The sequence below is a fragment of the Oreochromis niloticus genome, linkage group LG6, assembly GCF_001858045.2.
Source record: "Oreochromis niloticus isolate F11D_XX linkage group LG6, O_niloticus_UMD_NMBU, whole genome shotgun sequence".
In the NCBI taxonomy this organism is placed as follows: Eukaryota; Metazoa; Chordata; class Actinopteri; order Cichliformes; family Cichlidae; genus Oreochromis; species Oreochromis niloticus.
In genome coordinates this window covers 14,532,381-14,545,938 of record NC_031971.2, presented here as the reverse complement: position 1 = coordinate 14,545,938, position 13,558 = coordinate 14,532,381, and the positions used below count along the sequence as shown (strand labels likewise).

The window sequence follows — 13,558 nt, the reverse complement described above, 5'->3', positions numbered from 1 at the left end:
TACTCAGCTAAGAGTTCAAGCACTGATTCAAGTTGTGTACTCAAGTAAAAGTATATTGATAAGAATCCAAAGATCAGCTGTAGTGGAGGCATGTGGGGGGAAAATAATTTAGAATTAAGTCACAATATTTTCTATTGTGAGCTTCACTAAAATTTATTTGTGTAATAAATGGGGTTCAATAAATGTGCTTAACACATTTATTGAACCCCATAACCTCCAGCCACAAGATGGTGCCTGTCAGGCTCTGGAATCCGAGTGTATGGCTGAGTACTTCCAATTGGCTACTTCTGGTTTAACCACCACTGCACTGCTGATAGCAGTGCAAGACAAAGAGCTATGTTGTTAGCTGGCTAACACATAGCTTAGATTCATAGTTGTCGATATAACTGGATATATCTTGAGCATCTTGAACCCTTTTTCCGTTCTGCTCCTCAAGGCTGAGCTTGCAAGTTGTACTAGCTGATGTACATCACAAATTTTTACCGTCAGTAAACTTCATTGTCTAAAACCACACACAAAAAATGTTTTTAGCATTTATTTCGTGGAGGAAGTATACGATCGCAAAACCAAAAAAACCAAAAAAATGGAAACAGAAACAAGTCATCCTGTGTAGCCTGTTTAGTTTACTTCCCTTGTATGTTTTTCTGTGATTAGGTTCAAATTGTCATAGTTCCCAGCGCCCTTTGTAGAGTCATCCCAGGAGCTGTGCTGTTCTTTTTCTTGAAAAAAAAACACTGAACTTTATGTTCAGCCTTTGTTTATCGCATCCTGCAATTGTGTCCTCAATCTGTTACCACACCTTGATCATTTTTGAAGTAGAATGTGGCGGAGCGTGGTTTGCGATGCTGCTGTGAGATGGACTCACCTGCACGGCATCTACAATCACTCCTCTTTGGCATAAAAAGCTGTGCTTGTTGTTGATATGTGGCGGCTGAAAAGCTGCAGCCATGTGTGTTTCTGAACGGCAACCATGTGCAATAAAAGATGCTGAAAAGCAGTAAAATGTCATTGGGTCTGCTGTGGTCATTTACATAGAAATATTATTTTGATTATGGAGTTCTTGCATACTGGTGGATTAGCCATTACAAAATATAGAGCAAATTCACCACAGTACTGCAAAGTATTCAGTTTAGCCTGCACTAAACTGCCTGGTATTTTCATGCAACCTCACAATAACACAGATAGTACACCTCAGTTTGTTTCTCAAACAGTTTCACAATAAGAAAAAGAACAAAATTTAAGCAACAAATCTTGTACAGATCCAACAATTGGAACAATTGGAGTGAGCTCTCAGCGTCACTGGCGGCATGGGAAACAGTAACAATTTATGTAAATCACCTGGGATGAGCAACTTTCCACGGAATTACAAAGAAGTATTTGATGTTTGTTTTATATTTTAAACTTCATGGAACTGCAGAAAAAGGCTGTGATATGACAGCATGATAACACATGTTACTCCAATCAGAGATGTGAAGCAGGGACTCTGAGCTCTGAAGTTGGAGACGAGGACTCAAGGAGCTGATTTGTCATATGTGTCTGGGTCTAAAATAAGAAAACCACAAAAACTAGAAAAAAATAACCAGAGTACACCATAAACACACCCACAATATACTCCAAACATGAGGGGTGTGTAGTGGAGAGCCTTCTGGCAGCTTTTCACACTGACATGTCCACAAAGGAGTGATGGATGATCCACTGCTGACTCTCTGCAGGCAGAGAAACACAGATGCAGAAGTTAGTCTAGTCCAGATACTTTCTAAATGTATTTCTAAAAATTCAACCCCCGAAGCCTCCTTTAGAAAAAGCTGTCCGGCTTGTAGGAGACACTTTTTGTATTGACAAAACGCAAAATATCAAAGCCTCAGCACCCTGACTCATGGCAAGAAATTTAATTAGTGTGCAGCAGATAAAAAATGCAACAAAAAAAAAAATGAATGACTCATAATACAGTCAATGTGTGACAGAAAATAGTTTGAGAGTAACCCCATTATGAAGAACGCTGGAGGACAAAACGTCGGTTGTGATTGTTCATATAACTCAAACCATATGGCAGATCAAGCTTGTTATGGCTTGCTGCAACTAAAACCAGGAACTAAAGCCATATAAATAAATAAAGACAATGTGAGGCCCGTGTTTTGCCTACAAATCACGTTGGTGACTCAAACAAAACAAATCCAGGAATTTTCTTTGTTAGTCTTTTGATCATTGGAGTAAATATGATATAAGGAGTAGATGAAGAAGAACGCCTGAACAACATCAAATCACAAAAACTCCTCTTGGTAAATCCACAGAGATAGAATATCATAGTGATGAAAATATAAGTCAAACAGAATATAAGCTGTCAAGTCAATATCATTAAGGAAGTAAACACACCTCCTTCATCACCACTGCATTGTATATTTCTCACAGCTGCTTCTTTAGACTGCTTCTTATGTAACTGGGTAGTTAACACCCAACGAAGCACTTATATCCTCAGTATGGAGAGGACCTGTCTTCATCACAGAGCTATCTTAAAAAATATTTTTTTTCCACAGTATACATGAAGGAAGCTGACTGACTTCATTTATGGGTAAATATCCGCATTATTACCCCACAATTTATAAAGTATTAAGTAAAATGAAGATAAATATTACAGAATCATGATTAAGGATGTTATTAATTAATCAAAAGATCCAATGCATCTGCTGTAGCTGTGACCCAAAGTTTTGTGGTTTTAATCTTAAACTGTTTTTAATGTTCCCAAGTATTCCTCACATGCATGTCGAATTAGCAAAAGTAATTATGGTTTTGAAATGCTAACCACTCATGTCAATCAACTATTCACTCATTATAATAGCAGTTACATCGTTTATTTCTTGGCAGCTGAGGTGACACATGCCAGTCTTGTTGCTATGCATGGAAACCAGCAATTTTAAAATGGGTAATTATTTAGCTTTAACATTCCTGCAGCCACAAACCGTTTAAAATGTAATATATTTAAAACTGTATTGCACATTCACTGGCAGTTTTGTTGGGTACACCTCTTCAACTTCTCATTAATCCAAATATTTAATCAGCCTGTCACATGGTAGCAACTCAGTGCACTGATCTACTGGGATTTTTCCAATCAATCATCTCTAGGGTTTACAGAGGAAGGTCTGAAAAAGAGAGGCATACAATGGGGTGTGTAAAAAAAACACAGTCTGTCCATAAGGTAAGGTATGTTCAGTTAATTAAGGCATTTAATAGGGGGTCACAGTGAAGCGAATGAGCTCTCAACTAAAGGTACGATTTCATCAATCTTCATTTAAGTGCAAAATAAACTTTTTAAGCTCCCTGCAGTGCATGCTTCCATCTTTGTGTTGTTTGTTTCCCCTAATACATATCATCCAATTCACAGACAAATCAGTGTTTGCTTGACACAAGCGAGAAATACAAATGAGGTTTTTGAAGAATTATTTATTTTTCAGAAAACTGAAGACATGAATGATGCTGATTATCATTCATTCATTACTGATTCATTATTGTTAAAGCTCTTTTCTGGTGTTTCTCAGAGTATGTGGAGTGAGGATCCAGATACAGGAATTCAGACAAAGAATAAACAAAAGGCTTTTTACAACAAGTACAAAGGTTTAGAAATACAAAGGAAAGAAGGACAGCCAAGGATTTCATCCTGGGACAAACAGGGCTGCACACGGGGTGGCTGCGGCTCAGGAGGTAGAACAGGTTATGTTCTCCTACTACTGATCAGAAGATTGGTGCTTTGATCCCTTGTTGCTTCAGTCTGTATGCCAAAGTAACCATGGGTAAGATGCTGAGAGTGGAGTTGCTCTTGAAGTATTCATCAGTGTGTGAATGTTGTATAGAAAGCACTTAGTCAGAGAAAAAGGTGCTTTTATGAGTGTTTGTAAAACAGTGAATAAGAAATTAGAAAAGACAGTAGAGAATTTTTGTATAAGAACCAGTCCATTTACACCAGGGAACACAAACCGACGCTTCAACATAGGACAGGAGGACTGGACTGTATGCTGAGCTTTCTCACATGACGCCATTGCTCACATTGCTCATGAGCTGTCTTCCATATTGGACAAACACCAAAGACTATTCCGCAACTGGCTGCCTGTGGTTCCTGGAGGTTTCTGACTCTTGCTCGATGGAAATCATATCAAATCAAGAAGGATGTAGGACATAAAAGAAAACTGGACTTTAAAATAAAATACAAAACAACCAAAATGTCAAACACAGAGACGAGAAGATTAATACCAGAGGCAGAGACATAGGATGAGACAAAAATAAGAAGAAAACAAAAATAAGGAGGAACACGTAGTGAACACAGAGACTAAATATTGCTAAACCTCACAAAACTATAACAAAGAAAACAAAAGAGGAACCATAAAAAACAACAGCCAAGAATCCAACATTCCCAAGCAACACAAAAAAATCCAGGATCGTGACACGATACTTATTTTATTATAACTTAAAAGCTCATAATTATCCAAATAAAACAACAAATATTTTGTTCATCGACCAACGCTGCAACCTACATTCGGATGCTGATGTAATTCGTCAAGATGTTTTTCATGGCCGGCATTTTGGCTTCCCACAGCGAGGAGCGAACAGGTGTATTATTGATGCGAGTTCCACAAAGTGTGCCAGTTAAACCGTGACAAAGAGTCAGCATGCACAAAAGCAGGACCTCTCCAAAGTTGAATGCAGCTGTGCTTTTCCTACTGTGACAAACAAAATGGCTGTTGTGAATATGGTCTATTGACAGGACAATATCATTTGTTCAAGTGTAAGAAAAAAAATTCTTGGTTAGGTTTATTCACAGGCTTGAATGAGTGAAGCAGAGAAAAAAGAAAAACTGGCTCAAACCTGTATTCAGTCCCCAGTGTGCCACACAGTGGTACCTTCGGGTTGCCTTGGCGCTTAATTAAGTACTACAAGCTTGTCGCGAGGCGGAGAGTTCGAGTACAATGACAGGTGTTACTAATTACTCTGATAATGGCTGCATTTCTTTCAGGTGTGCTAGTTCGACAGATCTGGCATTGTGGCTCACGAGCACATCTGAATGGATTAGAGCTATCATTCATTTTTCTACATACGCCTCCTCTTTTCTTGTAAAGACAATAAAAAATGCTACAAAGGTCTCGCTGGCTATTTAAAGCTTGTAAGAGATTTTGCTGTTGTTACTACGCTGGAGAGTTTGGTTTAGAGTGCCTTAGTACACCACTGCATGCAATAAAAGAAACCATAAGCTAAAGGTCGATGGCAACCGATAGCTGCAGTGAAAGTTCCCCATGTCCCACTCAATCACTCATTGCTCCTATTGCTTGTGCAGGCCACTGTGAATGACCACATCTGTTTTCACTGACATTTCATTCACTACAGTAACTTTTCTTGGTTCTGGGAATCTCTAAGAATATTAATCCTACATTAATGTAGTTTTTGTCTGCTAAATTATTAATAGCTACACCGTAGAGGTTATTCTTTTGGAAGGATTTGCATGTGTGTGTGTGTTATTCATTTAGAATGAATTTAAATAATTTATTATGACATAGTTAGGTACTTTGGAATACTAGGATATAATGGTGTAAATACATAGTTTGAATATATTTACAATGTCCCCGAATAAGTACAATTTAAAAAAAAAAACTTTTTTCACTTCATATTTATTATTAAAAATAAAAAAATACTAAAAAATGAAATGAATGCTACACATGTACTATATCCACATCACAATAGCCTATTCCACATAAACTTTTCCATCCTGCTACTTTATTTTATTTATTTGCTCTACATTTTATCCTTATTATTTTGTAAATTATTATGTTTGTTGTTGTTATTGCTTGTGTACAGTGTCCTTGAGTGTTGTGAAAGGCACTTTCTTAAATAAATTGTATTGTTATTATTATTATTATTATTATTATTATTATTATGATAATCAATAAAAATAATGAACAATAAATATACTCAGATGTTTGTCAAGTATAACTGTCTATTTTAACGGGGCAAAAAATAAAGGTCTGCACTTTGTTTCTGTTTTTTTTACCCCGACACAAAGTATGTTTAAAATGAACAAAAAAACCCCCAAAATTATTATAGATATATAAATATTAAATATAATACTATTTTCTTAAAAGTAAATAGCACCCAGAGAGTGAGCTGCCTTGGCGGAGATGCTTTTTGTTGTGGATAAAATCTATTGATCTCCAGAGTCTAATGAACACCCTGCATGTGCATCTGATCTGTACATAATGAAAATAAGTATAATTCTGTGTGAGATTGTTATCTTATACCAGGGGTCCCCAATCCCAGTCCACGAGGGCCGGTGTCCCTGCAGGTTTTAGATCTCACCCTGGATCAACACACCTGAATCACATGATTAGTCCATTACCAGGCGCCTGGAGAACTTCAAGACATGTTGAGGAGGTAATTTATCAATTTAAATCAGCTGTGATGGATCAAGGACACATCTAAAACCTGCAGGGACACCGGCCCTCGTGGACTGGGATTGGGGACCCCTGTCTTATACATTTCATTGCTAGTAAAACTAAAGCACCCTTCTGATCGGGCAGCTTCCTCAATCCAGCATCATCATTTTCTGAATACAAATGCTCTTACACTGCACATTTTAATACCTCATTTTAAATTAGATAGCATCTCACATGTGTGCTTAAGACGTTAAGATCCTTGCCCTGTAGGATTTTCAAATGCTGTCATGGATTTTTTTTTTTTTTTTTCCAAAAGTGAGGAAAGTATCACCTTTCTCTCTCACTTTGTTTTCTCCCAACAATCCTCTGATTACACAACCTGTCAGCACTTTTATGTTTATATCATTACAACATTTCTCCTTCAAAAAATAAAAAAAATAGCCTCAGTACTTCTGATCACTGGCCAAGACCAAAATCAAAAAGAAATGTTAGCTTACTCCTCAGACACACCAGACCGGTCAGCAACACCCCGGCAGCTTCAAGTTGCAAAGGTATATTTGCTAGTGGGTTGGCAAGTGATTGCAGGAGGTTGGTGGTAGATGCTAGAGGAAATTGGTCGCTAAGAGGGTGGTGGGCCACAAACCTCCTTTTTATTGCTTTGGTGGTGAGCTGATTGCAATGGTTGCCTATTGTTTGCATGGCAGATGCCAACTTGTCTGCTAACACTCATTAACTACTAGCGGTAGTAAAGCTTACACCCTCTGGAAATGGAGAATATTTGTCTTCAGAGTAACAGCAGTGCTTCACTGCTGCAGCCAACACATTTCAAATGGTGTAGCTTTTAAATTGTAGGTAGTTCAATCAGCATCTTCAGTGAAAATTGGAAAAACAAAACAAAACATGGCAATCGGATAGCAAGTGATCACAGGGAGGTTTTTCATGACCAATTTCACCAACTGACTGAAAGTATCCCCCAGCAACCACTTGCCAACCAGTTGGCAAATACACTGATTGGTCTTAAGACTGGGGCTTTAGCAATCAATTTCACAGCAACTGGAGTCAACCTCAGCAATCACCCACAAACCAGTCTGAGAATACACATTTTCCCCAGTGACCAGTGGTTGCCTAATGGTCACAGCTGGTTTAGGCCCATGTGACCGGGGCTTTCTCCAAAGAGAATCGATAAAAACTGATGTTATATGAATAAATTGCAGAACAGTGTGATACGATTTGTGTCTATGGGGAAAATACTGAGAGGGAGAAAATCACCCAGGATAAATTAACACTTAGGATGGGTATTAGTCTGAATTAAAACAAGATTAACAACAATTTAAAGAGAATTGACTAATTTGCAGTGAAATACACAAGTGAAATACACTTGTGTAGAGTGATAACAACGTGAACCCAATATGAATATATACACTGGTGATGATATTAATGCATTTGCGCATGGATTTAAAAAGAAAATCTACAATCTAATGTCTGAAATTTTAAGAATTTAAAGTTTTCTTTCAATAAGTTTTCATTTACAGCTCAGAGAGAGGATGAAAAATCATCAGGGTTTTTTTTTTGTTTTAGTAGTTACAGAGTTTGATTTTTTTACTTCCAGCAGTAATGAAATGTCAGTCTCTAATATTACTTGATAATTTGTGCCGCTCCTGATGTTTATCAGGGTTTTATCGCAGTGGTCTGTCACTCTGCCAAATGCGTCGTACAAATTAGATTAAGGCGGCAGTGCAACTTCTTCTTTGCAAATACTTTGCAAGTCATTTAAGTCGTTGAGTGTGTGTAATTATGACACTTGTTATGATTCAGTGTCATGGATATTTTTTTTTGTACTGTGTTTTTTGTCTGCCACACCAGAGGGTGGCATAGTTTGTGTCCTGTGTTATTGCTGCTATGTGAGTTCCAGGTGGAACACACACTTAATGCAACTTCCTTACAGTAATGGAACAAAATCATCTGCAGCGAAAAACAAGCAAAGAAGTAGTGCTGGTGCACAGATTAACATGATTTAATGCTAATCTTGCAGATTGGGGCATTATTAGCCAGTGATTACGCTGCTAATCTTGACCCCGGTGAGCAGGCCAAGTGGTTTAGTGGTTTCCAAGGGTTATTTCTGTCCCTGTCCTGCATTCTACTGATCCAGTGACATATGGCATGCTATAACAAGCCAAGATCTTCAAGCGTCATCTAACTGTGTCATCACTGTTTTTTCCTGAATAACGATGGTGGTGAAACTGACAAGTTGGGGCTGATGTAATTCAGAGCATTGCTACAGTACATTTACTTCTGCTATTGATATGTTTAGGTTTCTTTCCTCTGTGTCTTTTTGAAAGGGGCAAATCAGAATAAAAGACTGTTTTTCTCTTGCTTGATCTTGCAAAAACATTTGGTTACTGCTGGGAACAGCAACACTCTGTGTGCTAGTGACAAATGTATATATGTCAAATTTGCAGTAATAAAAACCACTGAGTCTTTTTTTCTTTAAGCTGATGAATACTTTCAATGTCAAGAAAAAGCAATAAGAAACCTAATTTTGGCATTAGCTCTACGTCTGTAAAGAAAGTCACAACTAAACAGTGGATCTGATCAGTCAGAGAAAAGGATGCCAGATTGCATTCATTGCCCTATAAATCCTTTGTATAATAAGTGCTTAACTTCTTGAATATCTTTTCAAATTATAATGTTAAAAAAATCAATCACAGAAGTTAACCTTTTCCGTTTCTCTCGTTTGCTTTGTTTTCTTAATTAGACTGAAAAGAATCAGAACTGCAGGTTTACTTTAATCTACCACAGATAGATTTAACATGTCTGAGTCTTGGTGTTACTTTATGTAGTGTACTTTAGGACTGATAATCAACACCTTTGTTAAATCTGAATTAAACTGGGGTAGTCACCTTTTCTTTCGCCGTATAATCTGTATGCTGATGACCATCCTTGTTAATGAACCACAGTTGTCAATGTTTTTTTTAGACTGCTGATGACTACAGCCTTATTGAATGCAATCAATTACTCTCCAAGCTTGTCGATACATTAATCAGGCTTTAGAAGGCCTATTAGTACTCATCAGAGACCACTGCCTTGTCTTTACCCCATCCAATCAGAGAGAGAGACTGTGAAGCCAGCAGGCTTTCACTGAGCAGTTAATTTGTCTTTTTCTTCAATAGTTTTCTTGTTTGCACAGAGATCAAAGAATGTGCACCAAAACTTTGTTTTGTTTCTTTCTTGTCTTTGTTCTGAGACCATTGTCTTTTTTTTTTTGTTCTTTTGTTTGCTCGTTGCTATAAGCGTGTAAATGTAGTTATTAATTATCATTTGAAGGGATATAGCCTTCATAGTTGTCGCTGTTAATAGTTCATTCGTATTAGGGACAATACTTAAGTCATGACTGTCTTTACTGTGTACTGTGTTTTTTCGTACTATTGTTCCATGTGCTCATTTCTTGTTCTTTTTTTTCTTATCAAGCAAAGTAAAAATCTGCAAAGGGAAAAATATGAAAAAAGACCCAGATTACATGGCTAATTACAAATCAATCATTTAAATATACATGCTGATAAACCATAGAAGCCTATTGTATTTTTAATAGAGTTACAAGTGTAAAAATAGCACTAATAGTTCTTATTTAATTCTGTAATTATTGTGGAAATTGAAGTTGTGAGCTGAAACACCCCAGCATGAAAAAACAGCAACAACTACAAAAGTTTTTCTGTGCTTATTTGAGAGAATTAGAAAAAACTGATTTAATTGTCTGCTTTCACTAAACAAATACATTTTCAAATCACTCTCTGTGTTGAATGTGCCTCCTTTTGCTACTTTACTGGTATATTTAGACTGTGCTTTGCAAAATGACGTGTGTTTTTTAATAGACTGATGCTTAGGCAAAAGGTGACATTGAGGATTGTAGATAGAGGCGCTGAAGTTTTTAACAGTCTAAGTATAAAAGTGTCACGACTGTGTTCACACAGGATTAGAGATTCAGACTTGAGATTCTTCTTTGAATTGAAACACAGTGTTGATTTACACTGATAACAAAACACATTTTAAAACCTTTCCCATGTTTGTTAATTCTGGAAAGCCATTTAATTAAGTTAGAAAGATGTGCTCTGGTACAAATTATTATAATTACGTAATGTATCTTTGTTAGTAAAATGACTATTGTTGGTTGTATATATATGTAAGTATATAAATCCATTACTCTATTTTTCACTAAAAGCAGTCCCACCATTCATCAGTGATTGCTCCTGTTCCTGTACTTCTACTCCAATCAAGCCTAACAGTTATGTACTGTATGCATGCGAAGTGTGGGGGTTTGGAAAATTACATACATTGGAATAAAATGCCTATTTCATTAAGTACACTCTAAAAACGACAGCCTGTAATAATAGTCTAGGGGGAGCTGGAAAGATTGTCACTCACAGTATCGCGGTTTAAAAGAGGATTATTTGGTATTCAGGGAGGTTGATAGAAGCTAAGAAACCAACTCGAGTGAATATTGTATAACTTCCCGTCCAGCCTACATGATAAAGAAGAATATGTTTTCCACAGATCTTGCAGGTTAAGCAGATATTGGATGATTGTGGCTTATCTCTTGCCCACACAAAAATGCGACTGATTGAAAGGAACAGAAAGATCAGCCCCGGCAAAAATGACAAAATGTGCTCACACGGATTGCATTGAGACATTTGTATATAAATTAAAGAAGAGCTTACACTGGGAAGTGCTGTCTATACTGTCTATCAAAAGTGCATGCAAGCTATTTGAATTTTAAAAAATGAATAACACTAGAATAGCTATGTTTTCTTTTATAACATATAAGGGCTTGGATGGAACAGTAACACCAATAACAGTGTTTTCTGTCTTAATGTAAAAATGTAAGCATAATGAAACAAAGAGAAATGTGTCCCTCAAAGTGTAATTTAAAAAGCGACAGGATAAGTCAAAAATTATATATAAATAAATAGCTACGTCCTTACTGAAAGTATATATCATGTGATTTAACTTTGTATTAATGAACACAGTTTGGCATCTTCACAGGGTAATTGAAATATTTTAGACACAAATTACAGCACAGGGAATATTTCTATATGTCTTAAATAATATGGCTAAATCTAACCCCACATATCAGTTTGTCAGCACCTTCCTAAATTGCTAATTTACACTTCTCAGACAGCCACAGTTAAGCTTTGTTTAACCAGAAAAATGACTTGGCCACAGTTAATTTAGACATTATGTCGTAGCTTTAGTTCAATAGCTGGATAAAGCTGGAAAAACATGGTTTGGATTACTTTTTTATTGACATTAAAGAAACTTCATCATCGTGGTCAAAGTACTCTCCAAGGAACCGTTGTGGTCATGGCTGAAAGAAACCGCAGCTGTTGAAACAGCCAATGTTAGAAATTGGCCTTTTAGCATGTTCTACTGTTTGTCCCTGCCCAGTCTATCTAGGGTTTCTCTTTGCAAGCGTTATGATCAACTTTGAAAACTACTTTTGTGTGTTGAGTCATTTATTCTTCTGAGTGGGATGACAGCAAATGATTTACTGAAATTTTCAGTTTCCTTCAGAGTCAGGACTCGGTGATTTGGTCCGCCGTGAACAGAAAGGCAGTCACTGTCAGCAAGCTAACTACACTCGAAGTGTCAGCATGATAGAGTGGGTTCCCAGTGAGACCAGAAAAATGAAAAGTCGATAATAGGGCCAGAATTACATTTTTCAACCATCTGTCTGGTGCATTTTATTTAAAGTACAGTCAACATGGTGTGTTTTGTTTTCCTCAGTTTGCTTCTTTCCCCTCCTGACTGTTTCTTTTCCCTTCAAATTCACAGTTCACTTGCGCCCTAACTTAAAACTGATTGGGCTGCTAATCTTCTCCACCTCAGGAATTAGAAATCAAAATTTATTCCAAGCAAATGTAATTTAAAAAAGAACTATGTTTATTTCAGTTTTGTGTCTGTTGGAATGAAGCCCACATAATTCAATCAGAATGTAGTTTTTACTCATTTAGAAGTCTTTGTTTATACTGCATTCAGCAGTATGGCAGGACTTGGAGAGCGACAGGTGCAAATCTTACTAAACAAATGGATTGGGAGCTCTGCGCTGGGCTCAGCCCTGATTACGTCCCATAATCCAAATCAGCTGATGCTTCTGAGGCATAGCTCTGCTGTTCTTCATGAGCAAATCCACAAAGTGGGGGATCCAAAGAAGATTTATTAGAGTCTGTTTTGGGTTAATCTATTCACAGGTACACTAAAGTCATTAGCTAATCATTAGGAAGGACCTCTCAGCTACTGAACAAGTTTCCTCGTGTGCTGACATCACATGAAGGTCTCTTGGACAAAAAAGTTATAACAACAAGCTACTTAAGTAGATATTAGCTGTAACTCTAGGCCTAGGTTTCTGTTGCTTCATTCATTTCCGCAAACATTTACTAATTTTTTACTGAATAAGTCTTTGCACATCATCACAGCTTTATTTCAGCCACACAGACTAATTACTCACTATAACCTGGAAAACTGTCACAACTGCTTCCAAATCAAAATCCTAGCGTCTTCAACTCTTGCACCTCCAGCTCTGTCTCCTATCTTTTTGTCAGTGCCACTACATCATAGCAGAACTCTCACTATCACTTTTTAAACCTTCCCTTTCACTCTTGCTGATATCCTTCTGTCACAAATCACCTCTTGACATTCATCTCCACCTGCTCCACCCTACCTGCACTCTCTTCTTGAGCTCTCCTCTGCATTGTCCATTTCTTTGGATGGTTGACCCGAGGTATTTAAACTCATCTACCTTCACTGTCTCTACTCTTTGCATGCTCATCTTTCCATCTCACACACATGTATTCTGTCTTGCTTCTCTGGGCTTTAGGAAGCAAAGCCCTAGTCTCTCCAGGGCATACCATCACCTCTCCCGACTCTCTCCCACCTGCTCCCTACTCTCACAATGTCATCTGCAAACATTATAGTCCATGGAGACTCCTGCCTGACCTCATCTGTCAGCCTGCCAATCACCACTGCAAGAAAGAAGGTAGCAGAGCTGATCCCTGATGTAATCCCACACCCACCTCAAACTAATCTGTCACTACTACCACACACACCTCACAACCGTCATTGTCCTCATATATGTCCTGCAGTAGCCTTACATA

At 37.4% G+C, this 13,558-nt stretch overlaps 1 long non-coding RNA gene across 1 annotated transcript; it reads right to left on the bottom strand.

Moving 5' to 3' along the window:
* Positions 1-222: 222 nt before the first annotated feature.
* Positions 223-4,901, bottom strand: LOC112847039 (uncharacterized). The gene is made up of 3 exons (XR_003220325.1): positions 4,855-4,901; positions 4,524-4,709; positions 223-1,706 (listed from the first exon to the last, which is right to left on the bottom strand). It is a non-coding gene; the product is annotated as an uncharacterized LOC112847039 (long non-coding RNA).
* Between the last annotated feature and the right edge of the window lie 8,657 nt (positions 4,902-13,558).